Source organism: Vicia villosa, linkage group LG3, assembly GCF_029867415.1.
Source record: "Vicia villosa cultivar HV-30 ecotype Madison, WI linkage group LG3, Vvil1.0, whole genome shotgun sequence".
NCBI classification, from domain to species: domain Eukaryota; kingdom Viridiplantae; phylum Streptophyta; class Magnoliopsida; order Fabales; family Fabaceae; genus Vicia; species Vicia villosa.
This window is the reverse complement of record NC_081182.1, coordinates 86182464-86202618: the sequence shown is the minus strand read 5'-3', so window position 1 is coordinate 86202618 and position 20155 is coordinate 86182464. Positions and strand designations below refer to the sequence as shown.

General features: G+C 34.2%; 1 pseudogene; it reads right to left on the bottom strand.

Annotated features, from left to right (window-relative positions):
- Nucleotides 1-2782: 2782 nt before the first annotated feature.
- Nucleotides 2783-5813, bottom strand: LOC131656258 (uncharacterized; annotated as a pseudogene).
- Between the last annotated feature and the right edge of the window lie 14342 nt (nt 5814-20155).

The window sequence follows — 20155 nt, the reverse complement described above, 5'->3', positions numbered from 1 at the left end:
TTCCTGAAGTGTAGGAGCCTCTAGCTCTGCCTCGACCCCTGCCTCTGGTGGTGTTCCCACGGCCTCTTACAGAATTTGGATTTCCTTTGGTGTTTCTGACATTTTGATTTTCACTTGTGTGTGCTACATTAGTTGTAGCAGTTGTGAGTGATAGTTCTTGACGATACTTGTCAAGTTGTGCTTCTTGCACATAGAGCAGGGCTTCGACATCATACAACATTGGGGGTTCAATCTTGCCATACACCATCATAACAAATGGATTGTACTCTTCTGGTAAACCCTGCAGTATAGCATCAATTTGGTCACGTTCAGAGATAGGGTCTTCAATAGCTAGAAGAGAATCCGCTATGGCACAAATTTGCAGCACATATTTAGAGATGGATCGATTGGATTTCTTGGTGATCTTTAGTTCAGCGCGCAAATGGTGAACCCTAGCTCGCATCAGCGTATTGAAGTGTTTGTGAATCTGATCCCAAATTTGATAAGAGTGTTTGCAAGAAAGAACCCTAGGAAGAACTGTTTCTGAAATTGTCGATAGAAGCCATGTGAATAGAGCTTGATCTTGCACGATTCAAGCCTCATATTCTTCATATTTGGTATTGGTAATCCTGTCCTCATCGGTCTTGAACATTGGAGGAATTTGAGGATTCACCACGAATTTGTGAAGTTTGTGTGAACGAATTACACCTTCCACCTGCTGATTCCAAAAGAGAAAGTTTGTTTCTTGAAGTTTGATGGAGAGTTTAGGTCCGAACACACTGTGACTCATGGTGCTTGCGAATTGTGACGACTGCATCTGTGATGAAGTGTGGTCGTGCTGTGAACTTTGATCAAATTCAGCCATGGTTGACGCTTATTAGAAGGGAATAAGACACGAGTTTCTCTGAAACTCAAGAACTATGGTGAGCGGAAGCGAGAGGTAGAAGACGAATCTAGGCTAATGATGATACCATATTGAAGTTGAAAGTGCTCTTCACTTTTCTACACAATGTGTTTGTATTATGTGAATTGTTAATAATGTACAATGTGATATCTCATTATATATGAGTGGCTTATAATTCAGTTACAATCCAGTTCAGCGTAACTACTTGTAATAACTAATAACAAACTTTAACAACCTATTATACAAAAAAGAGAGTTAGTTCAACACATACAAAAGACTACAATACATCTAATATTGCTAGGTTAAATCAATAAAGATTCTGAAAGCCCATGTCTCCCTATTCTTTATGCATAGTTAATTTTCCCAACTAAACCAATTAATATCTCTTTTTTCACCACTATTCTAACACCATCAAAATTAATTCATCATCTTCTAAATATCTTCTTCAATAAAGCTATGCATCAAAATTTTGTTCTTAATGTTAATAAACATGCATCTAATTAAATCATTAGACTATTTGTTTAAATCAAATTTCAAAATCTCAATATATATTTATTTAACAATATTTCATATAAAACATATGTAAAATTATTTGAGAATATCTTATTGCACTTTTGATTCTCTCAATCATCTAGAGAAATTTCAATTATGACATCTGTTTTCGTAGATGCACATCCAGAAATACTGTTTATCATTTAAAATTTGGTTTATTCCATAGGTAAATCTACAAAAGCGTTAAAAACATAGTCAACATTGGGAAAATATAAATCATTTCAGTTTAGTAAATCTTCTGGAGATGCATCTACGGAACGTGTTAAAAATAGAGTGTTCCGTAGATGTACATACAGAACATTCTAAATTCCAATTTTTTTAACAAAAATGGAACATCAAACTATAGTGAAATTTATACGATGTATAGTATTCTTTTGGTGTACTATTTTCTATTGTCTTAGGGTTTAGGGTTTTAAAAAATGGAACATCAAATTATAGTGCAATTTATGTGATGTGTACGATGTATTTTTTGGTGTATATTTTCTATTGCATTGGGGTTTATAGAGTTTAAAAAAATGGATTATCAAAATATAAGAGAATGTTTTGTAGATACATCTCCGGAAGATTTACAAAACTGAAATGATTTGCATTTTCCCAATGTTCACTATGTTTTTTACGCTTCCGTAGATGTATTTACGGAAGAAAAAAAACCAAATTTTTTAAAAATAAAAAAGTCCTTCCAAATGTACATATACAGAAAATGAGGAGCATTTCTAATAATGCGCGTGATGCATAAGAGACTCAGGGAATGAGTTAAAGTTTCTCAATTATTTTACTTGTCAGTATGGTAATCTCTAAAAAAGAATAAACATTTATGTATCTAATTTAAAATTAAGATTACATACAATGTCTTTTCAAATATATACTTTGTTTATGTTTCATTTTAAAGAAAGAAGTACAAAAGGTATTAGACCATCTACAATGGTTTCAACACTCAACACCCACTTTTTCAACTTCCAACACTCCACATCATTTTCTCTTTCTTCCACCTAATAACTCAACACCCATTCAACTTTTACCCTCTCCAATGGTTTTTCACTCAACACCCTACCCCCACCACTTTTTATTTTCATATTCTTATTTAAATTTTATTTTTATTTTTATGATTACATAAAATTACAATTATCGATTAAAATTAAATTAAAATAATAAATACTTAATAATTTATTTTTAAATTTTTTGTAATAAAAACAAAATTTATTTAAATAATTGGATACGATACAAATCATCTTAAATTAATTTAAAATACAACACACAATTAACGTAATTAGTATGTTACAAATAATTTAAAATGCAATACAACACACAACTAACGTAATTAGTACGATACAAATAATTTAAAATGCAATACAACACACAAATAATTCAATCACGGAACATTCCAAACTTTGTCCATATGTGCTTCACTAGATCGGCTTGCAATTCTTGATGAACATTTGGATCACGGAACTCTGATCTAGCACGCACATGATTTGCAAAAGCGGGTAACACCTCGGTCGAGTATGGTTGTGGTGCACTAGATCCACTTTCCCCAGATTGCTCAAAATCGGTCCAACGTTGAGAATATGAATCTCGTTCATCCTCAACAATCATATTATGTAATATGATGCATGACCTCATGATGATACCCAAATCAGCTATGTCCCACAAGCGAGCTGGTTCACGGATGATTTTAAATCGAGCTTGGAGCACTCCAAATGCACGTTCGATGTCCTTCCGACATCCCTCCTGAAATTTTGTAAATAATTTATCGGGTTCACTTTGAGGAAGTCTAATCGATTTGACGAAAGTTGGATAAGAAGGGTAGATACCATCAGCTAAATAGTATGCCATATTATATGGACGTTGATTCACAAAGAAATTCACACTTGGAGCCTTTCCCTGTTCCACGTCATCAAACACTGGTGACCGGTCTAGAACGTTTATATCGTTCAACGTTCCCGGACATCCAAAAACGGCATGCCAGATCCATAGGTCATGAGATGCAACTACTTCAAGAATAACTGTGGTGGTTCCCTTATCCCCTCTAGTAAATTGTCCTTCCCATGCTTTAGGATAATTTTTCCACTCCCAGTGCATGCAGTCAATACTCCCAATCATCCCTGGGAACCCCCGCATTTCACTAACATGCAGTATTCTTTGCAGGTCATCTTGGGTTGGTGCTCTCAGATACACTTGCTCGTACAAGCGTATGATTCCTTTACAGAATCTACGTAAGCACTCCAATGTTGTAGTACCTCCTATTTTGATGTACTCATCGACCGCATCTGCTGCCACACCATATGCTAACATTCGCATTGTTGTGGTACATTTTGCTAAGGGTGATATACCTTCTTTATTGGCTGCATCAACTCGCTGGGTGAAGTAGTTATCACTACTTGAAAGGTCCCCAACGATTCGAAGGAAAACATTTTTTTTCATCCGGTACCGACGATGAAACATTGCATCGTCATATGTAGGCTCATTGGCAAAGTAGTCGTCAATTAGTCTTTGGTTTGCCGCTGCATGATCTCTATTGAGATATTTTCTACTACGAGGTGCATTATCTTCCGATATTTTGTTTCTACGCTCTCTAAATCGATTGACTATATAATTTTCTTCAATTTCACGATTTTGATTGTAGGATGCGACATCAAAATGATATTGTGATGGATCCATTTTTTTGTGATATTGGAAGTAGATTGGATGGGATTTGGGATATTGGTACATAAATGGATGTATGAGTCCCTATATATAAATGGATGTGGGTGGTGGACCACTGACGGATTCGAAATAATTTATTGTATAGAGTTAATTATCAGATAAGGATTAGATTCGAATTGGGTGGTGGACCACTGACGGATTCGAAATAATTTATTGTATAGAGTTAATTATCAGATAAGGAATAGATTCGAATTGGGTGGTGGACCACTGACGGATTCGAAATAATTTATTGTATAGAGTTAATTATCAGATAAGGAATAAATTCGACAATAACTAAAGCAAACACTACACTGACATATTGAAACAACAATAATTAAAGCAAACACTACACTGACATATTGAAACAACAATAATTAAAGCAAACACTACACTGACATATTGAAACAACAATAATTAAAGCAAACACTACACTGACATATTGAAACAACAATAATTAAAGCAAACACTACACTGGCATATTGAAACAACAATAATTAAAGCAAACACTAAACTGACAAATACTTCATTGAAATTAATTATCAAACAGTTCTGCCTCCAACTTTTTCAACAGCTGGTTCTTCCGGTCATCTAGATGCTCTTCGGAAGTTAGCTTTAGATACATCTTCATTTTCTTGGTTTTAGTCTTTTCCAAGGCTATATTGTTAGTCTGCTGTTGCATCAAGGCTATGTTGTCCAATCGTTCAAGCTCTTTCGTCTTGAATTCTTTGTATTCAGCCCATTCTTTGTCCACCACCTCCGAGGCATATTCCTTGCTTTTCTTTTTACCCTTTTTTTTAGCTGCCTCCCTTCCTATAGGACGAGCACTGGATTCTACAGTGTTTGAGCCACATGCATCACTCTCGCGAGATCTCTTAGATCCACTACTTCCTGAGCCAATATTTCCACCTACTTGACTACCATAACGTGGTTGATCACGGAGAGCGTGCCATTCTTCCATTAAAGTGAATCTAACATTCTTCCCTCATGCATATAATTCCTGCGCTTTTGCCAAAACATCATTCTCCGACCAACCACTTCCTTGCATACGCTTAGCGCCATCATAAGCGCCAATCCATTTACCCAACACTTTGTTCATATAATTAAAACGGTTTCGGCATGCAGGTCCATCACACGGAGGATCGAATGAGCAATGCTCATTACAATACTCAGCAATTTTACCCCAATATGTTTCACCTTTCTGGTTTCTCCCGACAACACTGCTTGTTCCAAATTTAATCCACCCACTAATTAGCACCAAATTTTGTTCAGTGTTCCATGCTGGTTGCTGAGTTTTCCTGCTCTTAGGAGTTGAATCCTCTGAATTTGGACCGACTTCATTAGAAACTATCATGCCACCAATAGTTAGTTGTGTTGAAAACTCGGGAAATTCAGGTACACCACCACTTGGAAAATTTGCATTCGCCATTGTCACATAACCATTAAACGGGGGTGTTTGAGATGGATTTCTCGGCATAGATCCATAATATGGTTGAAAGTTTGGAACAGAGGATGACTGGTTGAAATTTGGTGGAAAACCAAAATTAGGTATGTTTTGAGGATGTTGGTTGGAAAATTGATTTGGATTTTGACAATAGTTGGGATTTTGATAATTGTTGGGATTTTGAAAATTGTTGGGATTTTGGTTAAATGGAAAATTAGCAGAATTTTGAGTGTTAAAATGATTATTGGGATCCATTTCACTAAAAAAAAACACTTAACTTCAAAATAAACACTAATAATAAAATTAAGATAGTGAAAAACTTGGTTTTTTTTTCTGTGTCCAAATCAAATGAACCAAGTCTCTATTTATAGAGAGAAAAAAATCATGAATTTTGGTAAAAAAAAAAAAATTAATTTGCAACGAAATAATTGAGTTCAAAGTATTAAATGGATAAAAATCTGGCCAGCCAATCAAGCACAACCACGTGGCTCCACTTATCCCTTTTCTCTTTCTCTCTCCGCGTGGATTAAGACCCACTCTCACACCCAGCGAGTGGACTACACGCGCCTGACCCAGACCAATAATGCGCTGCCACGTCAGCCCCTGCGTCAGTTTACATGGTGTTGAGTTTTCTCAACATCTCTCTCCTCCAACACACACTCAACACTACACTACACACACCATTGCACATGATTTTGTGGTGTTGACTTCAAATAAACCCACCATTGCACATGGTCTTAGCTCGACTAACGTGCTATAAAAAGGTACTAGTAATAATCTCTAATTTACTAAATCACAGAAATCTCGTCTGTTAGAAGAGTTTTAAATCCCCTCACATAATTAAGAGATTTAGTATAGCAAACGTCTTTATTCATTCTATGATCTTAATACTTTTTCTTTTTTAAATTTTAGTGGTTGGTTATCATAGATCTATCGAGGAGGTATGAGATTTTCATTTGAGCCATCAGTCATGGTTTTAGGGATGGTAAAACGAGTTCGATCGGTCGGGAATGTCCATTTTATATGCACTTTTTTATGAGGCGAATCAAAATTTTAGACCGGCACCCTCTAATGAGTACACTCTTCCCCGCTCCGCTTTTTTGTGGGTGCGAGCGTTAACATATTTTTTTTCTTTTTAGACTTAAAATGCGCAATGTCTGTAGGTCTTCACCAACCCTCCCTTATTTTTTATAAAGTGAGTTAAGATTTTAATTTTACACGCTCAATTATGCTTCTTTCACTCCGTCTCGTTTTTTTAAGACTTTTATTGGAAGAATTTAAATGAAAGACGTGTCCGTTATTCATACATGATCACAATTACTTTTTTATTTATTTAATAGTTATATTTGTGAAATACATTTGACGAAATTCTCAATACCAATTTTAGAATATTCTAAAAATTTCATTTTCACCATTTTAAAAAGAATCTTTCCGTACATATTTTTTTAAACTTTTCTTTTGCTAGCTTTGTGTATATAGAAAACACAATCTTTTTCGAGTGCAGTTATCGTGCATAGATAAAAATCTATGCACCATGCATAGATTATTATGGACCCTTGGATCAAATTCTAGACATCAATTGTTATTATTCAATACTCAATACTCACCACTCAATACTCAATACTGGATTAAAAACATGATCCAATGGCTTATGTTAGGCTTATGCATGGTGCATAAGTAAATCCTTATGCATATTAGCCAAATCCATCTTTTTCCACCGATCATAGTTTGATATCTCCCTCCATCCACAACCTCATACTCAACCTCTATTTTAAATTTTTGGAAGCCCTCTAATATGTCGTTGATGTCATTATTGCACGAGCATGTTACTCCACTCAAATATGACGTAGAGAGGTAAACTTTGAAAACAATCACTATAGTGTATCAGCCATGATAGAAAGATATCAACTATATCATAGTCACGTATTGATGGCTTTTAGGATTTAACTATTGCATCAAGTCTGAGAGATGCAACACATGCGAGTTACACAAACATTCACGATATGTTTGGTTTAAGTGAAAGAGGGTGGAAAGAAAGTTTGAGGAAAGAAAGCTCAAATTTAACGATCTTTTCATTGTTTAGGTTGCAAAAAAAAAAAGGGAAACATAATAATATTGAGACTCAACTTTAAAATGTTTCCACTCAAGAATGGAGAAAAAGTTGAATGGAAGAGTGATAAAGTGGAAAAGGACAAAAAAAACTTAATATCTCATGTTTCATCCATGAGTATTTATTTAATTTTAATATAAATATCTTTTTCTTTCTTTCCACTTTCTATTTACTTTTCGTTCACTTACTACCAACGTTTTTTTGCCTTATTTTGTTTCCTTCTTCTTTCTTTTGCTTCAGAATAAAGCCTTACATTGACTCGGTGTCATCATTTACTAAGAAATGACACATTAAGATCTATACTTTCCAACTAACTATTGGTGAATAATTGTCACTATGGACGATATGTCTCATCTTTAACACTTTCCATTACTAATTGAGTGTTTGACCAACCATCAGTAGATAGAGTCGAAACTTTAGATATTTTGATGGAAGATTTAGGACCTGACTTTGAAGAACCTGGTAAAAAATGTTCGCTATTCGCCACTCGAGTTATAGTGTTAGATTCAAATGACTTGAGCAAGGACAAATCTAGAAGTTTTAATAAATTGGGTTAAGGTTAATTTTTTTATTAAAAATCAAGATCTATTAATAAATATTCATAAAATTTATATAAATGCTTAAACGTAAGTAAAACGAAAAATAACATATATCTAAAAAGTTAAAAATTACAAAAATATTATACAAATGTATGTCAAAAATTGAAGACAACTTAAATATCTAAGGATTATAATTGCTTTCTACATGTCTTCATATTTTAAAAGTGTTGTAACATTTTTAACTATATATATGGCAAAGAAATTATTCAAAAATCCATCCTCATACAGTTACACAATTGAGTCTACACAAAACTCATAACGGCATAACGTTTTTCAACTATTGCCGTGACCACAGGAAAAAATAATACCAACTTTAAAAATAAATACACCATTAGATAAGCAATGCCTTCTTTAATTTCCACCATCATTTTTAAAAGATGACTAATTTCATGTAAATTAGAAATCATACACTAGAACAAACATCCATGATGTAATTTTCAAGTTAATTGTCAAATCCCATTAGCTCTATCGAAAAAAACTCCGGCGGATAAAATCGAGGCAAATTAATCAATTTTTTTTGTCAAATTCAAAAAATGAATCTCATGGACTTAAACTTACTACACAAATAAGCAATTGAGTGTTCACCTATGTGAATTTATTATTTAGCTCTTGTAGTTGTCTATAAATCACCTAAAAAATATTGACTTGAAAGTGATGCAAATTCATAACTATTTCAATTTTAGGTCTTGGTTTTTCATGTAACATGAAGGCATCATCCATATTTACAATGTCAATATTTTGTTTCTAACAAAACAACGACACTTTATCCAGTAGACTAGACCAACCACCTTCTCTCATGCTTTATAATCTTTCCTTTGTTACTTTAACAAATATCATAACATCCACAATATCTTAATATTTTCCTTGTAATGCTTGAAACAAATTGGTAGTAATTCCCAATATATTTCTCATAAAAAAATTTAAAGATAAATTCATAGGATTATAAAGTATTATGTAAATGACGGGCTTAAACTCGTTGCTATGAGCTTAGGTTATCCTTTAAAATTATATCAAGCACATAACATACTCTACTAAGGGAAACAAAGAAACCCCATAGTAATGTACCATAATGTGTTCCCCATTTAGTATCTCAAAATCTTGTTAGTGTAGTTTCTTGATTCAAGTCGCGGCCAATTAAAATTTCTCCACTCTCTAATCCTTCTATTAATTTAAGATTTTGACTTTCTCTAAGAATATCTCCACGCCTACATGAAGCTCCAACAAAATTAGGTAAATTGTCAACTACAGAAAAACCAAGAAAAAACTTTTTAGCTACGGTCTCAAGTGTCAATTTGAGTTGGTGAGGAAAACAATAAACATAATATGCACACTTATTTTATTTAAAGATCGAACTGTTAAGGTCATTAAAATTTCCTTTCATATTACTTGTCTCATCATGTCCTTGTCTAAGAACTCTTGACAAGCTTAAATTTTATTTTGCAAATAATGACTCTAGTGCTAACTTTTTTTTTTTTTGCTATTCGCACCGGTGTCGACCCACCACAGGTGGGCCACTAATCCGGCTCGTGCGGAGAGGCATGCGCACTGGCCAAGCAAGATTGTTCCGCCTGGGAATCGAACTCGGTATTCCCCGAGTACGTCCTTGGACGGGGCTCCTTGCCAATGGAGCTCAACCGCTTGGTTACTCTAGTGCTAACTTTAAAGACACATCACTTGTACTTGTGATCAAGACAAGGCCAAGAAACATATCAATGACACATCCTTTATTATCTAGTTTTGACAAGCTTAAATTTTAGTTTGCAAATAATTATTCTAGCACTAACTTTAAAGACATATCACTTGTATTTTTTACTAAGACAAGGCCAAGAAATTGATCAATGAATGTCCTTTATTATCTACATTAAGATCATCAATAATAACTTTTATGGTCTCACAAGCATTGACTTTCACAATATCTCTTTTAATACTAGATGACACTAATTTAAGATTTCCACGATACTTATTAAATATTTTATCAATCTTTTCATTATGATTACTACTAATAAATTGTAGAATATTGAGAAAATTACATCCAAAAAAATAACTAAATAACACTACATCCACAAAAATGTGTCACCATTTAATTCATTATAAGGTAAAAACTAACATGCGTAAAAAATTGTATCTCCACCTAAATCTGTAAGTAGTTTCATCTTTGACTTTTTTTTATTTGATTCATATTGCTCAACTTTGTACTTTTCCATCCTATCAAGAAAAACAACCAGCCAAGTTTCAACTTTTTTTTGGAATAAGATGTCCCATAAGGGATGTTCGTGGTATAGAACATCCTACTTTCAAATTGTTAGGTTTTGTTTTGTTGACTGCATTTTGTTAAAACAAATATTTCAGTAAGATATTGGACACGATGTCCTGACATGTTGGTACAACATCAGAACGTGCCTTATTTTATATTCTTGGAAAATTTATTTTTAATGTGGGATATATGAAGATCCTCTGAAGATTTGGTTCACATTGTTTATGGTCCTAAAAGGATTTAATCTAGGAAATTATATTGGACTCAGATTTGATTTGCTTGCCAATATTAAATGTCAAAACATATCTTGTAACAACTTAAATTTTTTTCTGATTTTATGCAAAAGATTCTGCAGATTTTGTGCAACAGTCCAGATTGGATCTGCTGTGTTTTTAAGCCCAAGCCCAAGCATTTCTCTGACTATAAAAAGTAAGTCTCTAAACCTAAGAATTTATCTGGCTATAAAAAGGAAGTCTCTAAACCTAAGAAAAGAACGAACCGCATATGTAAAAAGTGTCAACTATTAGAGCTTTGTTTGTTCATTATTTATTGTGATCCGCTCTTGTATCGTTTGATACTAGGGCTGGACTGTTAGTTGAGTTGTAATTGTGAATCACTCATAAGCTTTTAAGCAGTATTTGATTATGTTTATTCGAGTGTCTCATCTTTATTTCATTGTTGTTTATCACATGTTGTGTGATTGAAGGGAAGTGAGAGGGGTCTCGTATCTAGGAGTGTCTTAGATAGAAATAGCACAGGTCGTGATTAGGTGCGAAGTTTGTAAAACTAGAGGTTGTTTAGAACTTCAAAATAATATTATTATAGTGGATTTCCTTCCTAGTTCGGATGCCCCTAGATATAGGTGACGTTGCACCGAACTGGATTAACAATTTACATGTGTTATTTACTCCCTGCAATTTACTCTACATTGTTAATTGTTAGTTTTGTTGTTAGGATGTCTTGACATTGCATTTGAGATCTAGAAAGTCCTGACATCATATACGACATCTGTTCTTTCTATGTTCCAGAATTTAACAAATAAACTTGAATAAAATATTGTGATTTTGAAAGCCATCTAATCTAATTCACATGTTGAAAATTCTGCCTTAATTATTATCTGCCCCTTGTCACCTTAATTGTGGCACTTTAGTTTGCCTTCATTGCAGCTCCTTACACCTTAATTGTGTTGGCTTTGAAGGGGTATATGTTTTCCAATATTGCTTAGAGATATGACATGTGTTGTGTTTATTAGTGGGGACAATCCTCACCTTACAAGTTGGTTTTGTAAGAAAGGATTAGGCCCGACCCAAATTCTGAGATGGTATCAAAGTCTATCTTGGATCCATTGTTGGGCTTTCTGCATTGCCCATGCTTCGGGCTCGTTGAGGCCCAAGCATGAGGAGGTGTGTTGGAATTTTTGCCTTTATTGTGGTTCGTCCCTTGTCGCCTTAATTGCGGCACTTTGACTTGCCTTCATTGAAGCCCTAACACCTTGATTATGTTGGCTTTGAAGGGGTGGATTTAGTCACACATTGCTTAAAGATGTGATATGTGTTGTATTTATAAGTGGGAGAAATCCTCATCTTACAAGTTGGTTTTGTAGGGATGAGTTAGGGCTAACCCAAATTTTGAGAAAGAGCACATAATGCGTCTGGCTAAATTTTTAGGCGGGCCACTTCAAAGTGGAAAAAATGTTTTGAAGAAACCATATCTTGTTAGATCCATACACACTAGTTTATATGCATTTTCATAAGATGACTCATTTTTTAGAAATATATCCAATTTGACTCCGATGTTGCAACGTTAAAACAAGGAATAAGAGCATCATGAATTTCATCATATTGTTATTTTTATTTCCGTATAGCCTTGTGTATGATTCTTTGTGTGCCTTCATTTCTTTGATAAAATGTTGACGGTAAAATATATGAATCTCCTCTCTCTTAGCTAACAAAGTTGAAATGCGTGGTAACTGCAATTACCATCATCTTTAACATCTACAATATGGTCAATGTGTCTGAGCATAAAAATAAGCATCTCTTAAATGTATATATTTTTTGTAAAAGTGGTGAAAGAATGGTTTGCTGATACTGGGATCTTTAATAGATTTTATTGGGTTGTAAAATTGGAGAATTCAGATAAAGTGAATTGACATGTCATAATATATTAAGATCGCAAGTGAAAATCTTAATTAAAAATACAAACAGATTTTGGAAGGATTTGTGTTTTAGAGTTTAAGGTTTTGATAACTCTAGTATATTAAAACTATTTTGAAGACTCTGTTGTGAAAAACTATGTCAATAACAAAATATAAAAGGGAATTAGGGGAGATAAGGAGAACACAAGAATTGGTTATAACTGCTATTCTTTTACTTTCTCTTAAAACAAGATTACAAGTTTACAAGAATAACAAATAACCTCTCTCACCCTAAATTAGGATTTGCAGCTTACAATGATGAGAGACTAGTATGCTATTTATAATAAGATCTAACATACTAACTAATGGGCTTTTTCCACAAGGCCCATTACACAAGCCAACTTAATAAACAAGCTAACTTAACAAATTATGGTTTAAACACTAAAACCTAATTTAACATGGTAACAACCCTAGCATCTTCGACACAAGCATGTGAACAACCTTCGACTTCATGCTTAACCCCGTCGAACCAATAAACTATCCTTCGACCATACTAGAGTTCGATCCAATATCTCACAAATATCCACCTTGGACCTAACTCTACAATCGTCAAGGAATAAACTAGCTTTCTTCATGCAGCTTTATCAACTGCATACAATGGAAAAACTTGCAACTCGGCAATGTCTTGGTGATCATATCAGCAGCATTGTCTTTAGTCAAAACCTTCAGCACTTTGACTTCTCCACTCTCAATTACTCCTCTGACGAAATGCAGCCTCACATCAATGTGCTTAGTTCGCTCATGATAGGCTGAATTCTTCGACAGGTGTATTGCACTTTGACTATCAAATTTAACAGTGATACCTCGACCTTGAAGTTTCAGCTCCTTCGCAAAACCTTCAAGCCACAATGCTTCTTTCACAGCTTCAGTTAGGGCAATATACTCCGCTTTAGTGGTTGATAGAGCAACAACCTTCTGAAGTGCTGCTTTCCAACTAATTGCGGTGCCAAACATAGTGAAAACATATCCAGAAATAGATTTTCTGGAATCCATACAACCTGCATAATCAGAGTCGACATATCCTTCTATTAGTGCTTTACTATCTTCACCCAAGGCTCCACCATAAATTAGGACTCTATTTAGAGACCCATTTATGTACCTTAAAATCCACTTCAATGCTTGCCAGTGAGCCTTTCCAGGGTTCGTCATGTACCTGCTTACAAGACTTACTGCATATGCTATGTCGGGTCTAGTACAGACCATAGCATATGTTATACCCCAAAATTTGCCCGCATCTTTTTTCAAAGAAAAGGCAACAGACTTCTGTCTAAAAATTTGGAGTTTTATATAATCTTGGATTTTATTTCATAAATATCCTGATTTTATGAATACCCAGTTTTTAGAATATTTTTTATACGGTATTTTGGTTCGCTGTTGAATTTATTCTTACACAAACGCCAAATACTGTTTATCACTTCACACGCTGTTTATTTGAGATTTATTTTCAGATAAATAATACTGACACATTTGGTACAGAATTAAATTTTGCAGGCACAGAGACTGGGGATTCAGACTGTACTGGTAACAATTAAATTATTATTGGTTTTTTGTTTCCCACTAATTTTTTGTACTATATTATTTTCAAATCTCTTCCTTTCTTTTCAAATCTCTTTCTTTCAAATCAAATCCTAACTTTATTCCATACACTTTCTTTCAAATCCTACTACCACTCAAACTTTCCTTTTTTGTACGGTATCACTTCATTCCCCAACGTCTCCATCCTTCTTTTCACTCTATAAATACCCCTCATTTTTTCCATAAAATCTCACATCAAATTTCACTCATCTCCCAAATTTATATCATACTATCTCATAATTATTTCCTCTTCTTCCCCGGCAAAAAATGGCAAAGTGGGTGGATTCATTTTTTCTTATGGTCCTCACTGTTTTTACGGTGATCATGTCTTTTTTTTGTCTGCATAGTCCTGAAAAATGCGGACCTGGGATGCTTGCACTCCCTTACATCTATATATTGTTGTTTATAGCATGGGTTTTTAATCGTCATACTTAAAGTTTGTCGTATCTTTTGCTTTCAGATAATGTACCGTTCATTATATTTGTCGTACTGTTCGCTATATTTTTATGTAATATTTGTACTGTCAGTATTAAATATTGTACTATCTGTTGTACCTTCGTTTAATTAGTAAGATAATATTATGTATGTTTATTGCTAGTTAAATTTTTATTTCTGTGCATTAAATCCTTTTCAATATTATTACCGCTAATTTCGTTCACGTACAGTATATTTTTTATTTATTATGTTTGTGTTTTTCCAACAAATCATGTAAATAATTTTTTACCATTAACACAACAAAAACAAAAAGAAAAAATTAACTTTAACTGTTAAGTTTTCCCTTTAACTGCTATGATAATACCCGGACATCCAGTTAACAATCAAACCCACTAACAGCGCGATTCTCCGTGTCTGTACCACCAGTCAAATCAATCTTTCATATTTCAAAATTCCAAGATTTTTGTTCTATAAGTCTTCTTATAATCACAAGATCAGCAGAGACTCAACACTGCACAAAAATCATGTACGCCTAACTATCTTCTACACAAACAGTTTCTAACTAGGGTTTTTGTTTTTTTTTCAGGAGAACAAGTTTTTGAGACCTCAAAATGGATTTCATGGATCTCCATATGTCTCAAAGTACCACCAAACAAATTTTCAAACTCCGATTCGCTCGGACGCACAGTCAACAGCTCAAACAGTCAACAGACGACCAGTTTGACCGAAAAGTCAACAGACAGTCAAAAATGCAATTTTTTGTCAACATCCATATTTTGTCAAAAGATTCATCATTTGATCAATGGTTGATCTTAATTCATCAAGAAAATTTCAGAAATCGACAAAACCCCAAGTTTCAAAACTAGGGTTTTCTCCTAAAAAGTCAACTGAACTTTGACCGGCCATAACTCTCTCCTCGTTCATCAGAAAAATTCCAACCAAAGCTCATTTTGAAGGAAATTCAATTATCTTTCGAATGAAATTGGTTCCATGATCATTAGGTTTACCATTTGGAAAATATGAGCCAAGACATTACAGGTCATTTTCAAAGTCAACAAAAAGTGGTTTTTTGTCAAAGCCTATAACATCAAGATAACTTCTCCAGATGCAAAAAAGCTTCCAAATTAGCTTGTATAGGACATCTTGAGGTTTCTAAAAAGTACAAGAACTCCTTCATATGATCAAAATTGAGGGAGTTATGCCTTGTTGAAGTTGGCTATTTTTTGGGAAAATACATGAAACCAACAATGATCAAAATTATTTTTTTTCAAAAGAGGCCAAGCATTTATGATCCAAACATGATTCTAATGATGTTAAAGGCCTCCCACGACCAACATTAGGCCCATGACCTTTTTATTTCTTTTTTAATTTAATTTTATTTCATTTAAAGTTAAATTAAAAAAGAAATGGTTCAAGATAATGATTCAATGCTTTGTCCTTAGCATGAGCCACCAAGTTTGATCCAAATTCTGCAGCATAGAGGTACAGAAGACCTATGGCAAGAGGGGTGAAGAAAATTGGAGCCATGGCCAAGAAATTCAAAGCTTTTATTATTAAAAAATTCAAAAGTTCAAAGACACTCAAAGCTTGTTAGCTTAAGTTTGCAGCACTCCTATTGCTTATAAAAGGCTTGGAATACTTCAGCAACAGAACACACACGAAAATTAGCCAAAGGATAGCCAAGAAATTCATAAAAATCTCAAAAAACATCACATACTTTTAACATTTTCGTTTTCTTTGTATAAGTTCATATCAATCCCAAATAATCACTTCAATCTTCTCCTGGGCTAGTATAGAACAGGTTCAGACCAATAGCCACGATTGTTTGTACTTAGAACATGCATAACAATATCTCCATATTCTATTAAATTTCCAATTTTAATATCTCATGTCCTAATGCTTTTCAATGTAATCTAATGGTTTCTATGAGTTCCTACCATGATTTAGAGATGATCCAACGTATCACATGTGAGCCATAAACCCTAAAACGCAGTGTGCCATTTTTGAATCTCAAGGATGTGAAGCTCTCGTTTTCATAGATGGAGGGGGTTTCAGTCAAAACTAACACCACCAATGAACTCCCAGCATGCCATTTAGTGGATCTGGGTTGTTCTTGTTAATTTATTCTCACGTTTATGTAGGTTCCAAGAAGCATGGAGAAACAAAGAAAAATCCGCAGGTAAATCGGCTGCTAAATCTGCAGCAAAATCCGCAGGTAACATGAAGAAGAAGATGAATAGTAGCGTTGAAAGGTTGACTGCCTGCGTGGCCAGTCCCTGCTTCTCCATTGGCTCGTTTTGGCGCGTGTGGGCCCAGCCAGAGATTTGAATTCTCTTTGAATTCAATGCAATCAATTCCACCATTATATCATGTGCTCTCTCTTTTACAGCCATTGGATCAATCTGAAAGCACATCCAACGCACCAAAACGCACAACCATACCATGGACACACCAGCCTACCACACAGGATCACAGTTTTAATTTATTTTTCTATTTTATTTAATTTTCTTTGCAAAATTATTTAAAAATAGTTTTAAAAATCAAAAAAATATGCAAAAAATATTTTTAGGTTGATAAAATATTGTATTAATTTTTGACATAAAAATATTTTATTTTTCTTAATAATTAAAATATTTTGTTTAATTAATCAATATATTCATATATTTCCATTTCAATAATTTTTAACCTATCAAAAAATCAGAAAAAATATTTTCTTTTTAATAAATTAGGTTTATATATTATAAACTAATTTTGTACATATTTAGAATATTTTTCTCTTTAAGTTTATTTTATGTGTATAATTATTTGTATAATTATATGTTAATTAACTTAATAATTTCAAAATCATTTCAAAAATCACAACAACAAAAATTAATTTTATTTTAAAATTAATTAACAAACAACTTGGACATATTTTAGACTTAATTTTTAGGTTCAAATTTTATTTCTAATTTGACCTTTTAATTAAATTAATTATTCCTTAATCTTAATTAAAATCAACCATCCAAAAATCCAAAAATATTTTCCCTTTATCTTATTGCAATTTAAATTCATAGATAAGTGTATAGGTTGTAAAATTCATGTAAATAGCGTAGTTTACATTTCTCGCACAATCGATGTAATAGCGTAGATTTACTTTCCGCATTTTACATTCCCGCACTTTAAATTTTTGTACATATAAAATTGCGTGTACGACAAGAATAATAACTGAAGCGCTAGATCACTAATCTCAAAGATAATATATTTGAAAACAAAACACAATCACACTTGCACCTCTTAGGGTAATCCCTCTATTACTCTTTTCAAAATCAATCATATTATTTCAAATGCGAAAGTTTAAAATTTTCTTCTATATCCAGTCAAAGAAAACTTTCTAAAGAAATGGGAAAAGGCCTTATGAACTTAGGGTATACCTCCTAATTGCTTGCTCAATCAAAAACAACAAAAGCTTTTCCACATCACTGTTTTTTTAAAACAAACTTTCAAAAGACTACACTTTGTATATATCCAAACAAGGATCATTACAAAGTTAAAAATCTTTTTTAAACCATCAAAACATCTTTCGAAAGATAAACACTTTGTATACATCCGCACAAGGATCATTACAAAGTTAATTCTTAACAAAAATATTTAAAACCACATACAAGCATTTCAAAACAAGACAAACGATTCAAACAAGTGAGTTAAGCAATTAAGAGCCCATGGATAACCATGGATACAAAGGGTGCTAACACCTTCCCTTTGTATAACCTACCCCCGAACCCAAAATCTCTTTAAGGTCTTTTTCTGTTTCCTTTATAAACCTTTCCTTAATTGGTTGAAATAAAAGTCGGTGGAGACTCTCTGATTTTCACAACTCAAAAATAAAAGAAGAGTCAGTTCGCATCCCACAAAAAACCGAGGCGACAGCATACATCAAAGAACCAACTATATTAGCATATGGGATGCTATTCATATAGGCTCTTTCGACATCAGTACTGGGACACTGATCAATACTCAACTTGAATTGAGGGTTTGTTGGAGTCACAACTGGCTTCGAATTCGACATACCAAACTTTTCGAGAATCTTCCGTAGATATGCCTCTTGAGATAAGCATAAATTCGACTTCTTTCTATCTCTTCGAATGTCAATTCCAAGAATCCTGGAAGCAGCTCCCAGATCCTTCATATCGAACTCCTTATTGAGTTCACCCTTCACCCTCATCACATCTTCGACATTATTGCTTGCTATGAGAATATCATCCACATAAAACAACAAAATAACAAATGAATTACCAAGTCGAAATCTGAAGTAAACGCAGTGGTCGAACTGACTTCTAATGAAACTTATGCGTGCCATGAACTTGTCGAATCTCCTATTCCACTGTTGAGGAGATTGTTTCAGCCCATACAAAAATCTCTTTAACTTGCACACACAATCTTCCTTCCCCTTTTCGACATACCCTTCAAGTTGCCTCATCAAGATCGTTTCATCTAGATCACCATACAAGAACGCAGTCTTCACATCCATCTGTTCTAGTTCAAGATCGAATTGTGCCACCATGGCAAGTAACATTCGAATGGACATAGGCTCCACAACAGGAGAGAACACATCATTGAAGTCGACACCTTCTTTCTGAGTGAAACCCCTTGCAACTAACCTTGCCTTGTATCTTTTCGACGTCACTCCTTCAATTCCTTCCTTAACTTTGAAAATCCATTTACAACTGACTAACCTTGCCCCAGCAGGTTTCTTGATCAGTTCCCAAGTATGATTATCATGAAGAGAATTCATCTCATCATCCATGGCCTTCATCCATTCAGTCTTATTTGGACTCCTCATAAATTCCTTGTAGTCTCTAGGTTCTTCGTCTAGAACCTCACTTGCAGAGATTAAGGCATAAGTTATAAGATCTGCATACCCAAGTCTCTGAGGTGCCTTGATGACTCTTCTCGACCTATCTCTCGACAATAGGTAGTCGTCGTCAGTTTCCTCAACTTCCTCAGCATCTTCTGCTTCTTCTTCGACTTCATCAGGGATATGCAATTCAGCATTAACATGCTCCACCTCAACAGGAATCTCTACCTGTTCCAGCTCTTCGTCAGATGTATCTGTACTTCGACCAACATCATCAATTTTCTTAAAAGCCATTTCAGCTTCATTAAAAACTACATCTCGACTGGTGATACACCTCCTGTGACCTGGCTCTAGGCACCATAGCCTATAAGCTTTGACTCCTTCAGGGTATCCCATGAACATGCATTTCAGAGCTCTAGGTTCGACCTTGTCTTGCCTAATGTGAGCATAGGCTACGCAGCCAAATACTCTCAGTTTGTCGAGATCTGGTGATGTCCCGACCAAACTTCTTCAGGTGTCTTCATAACTAACGCTGTCGAAGGACATCTGTTTGTCAGATATGTTGCTGTCGAAACAGCCTCAGCCCAGAACAC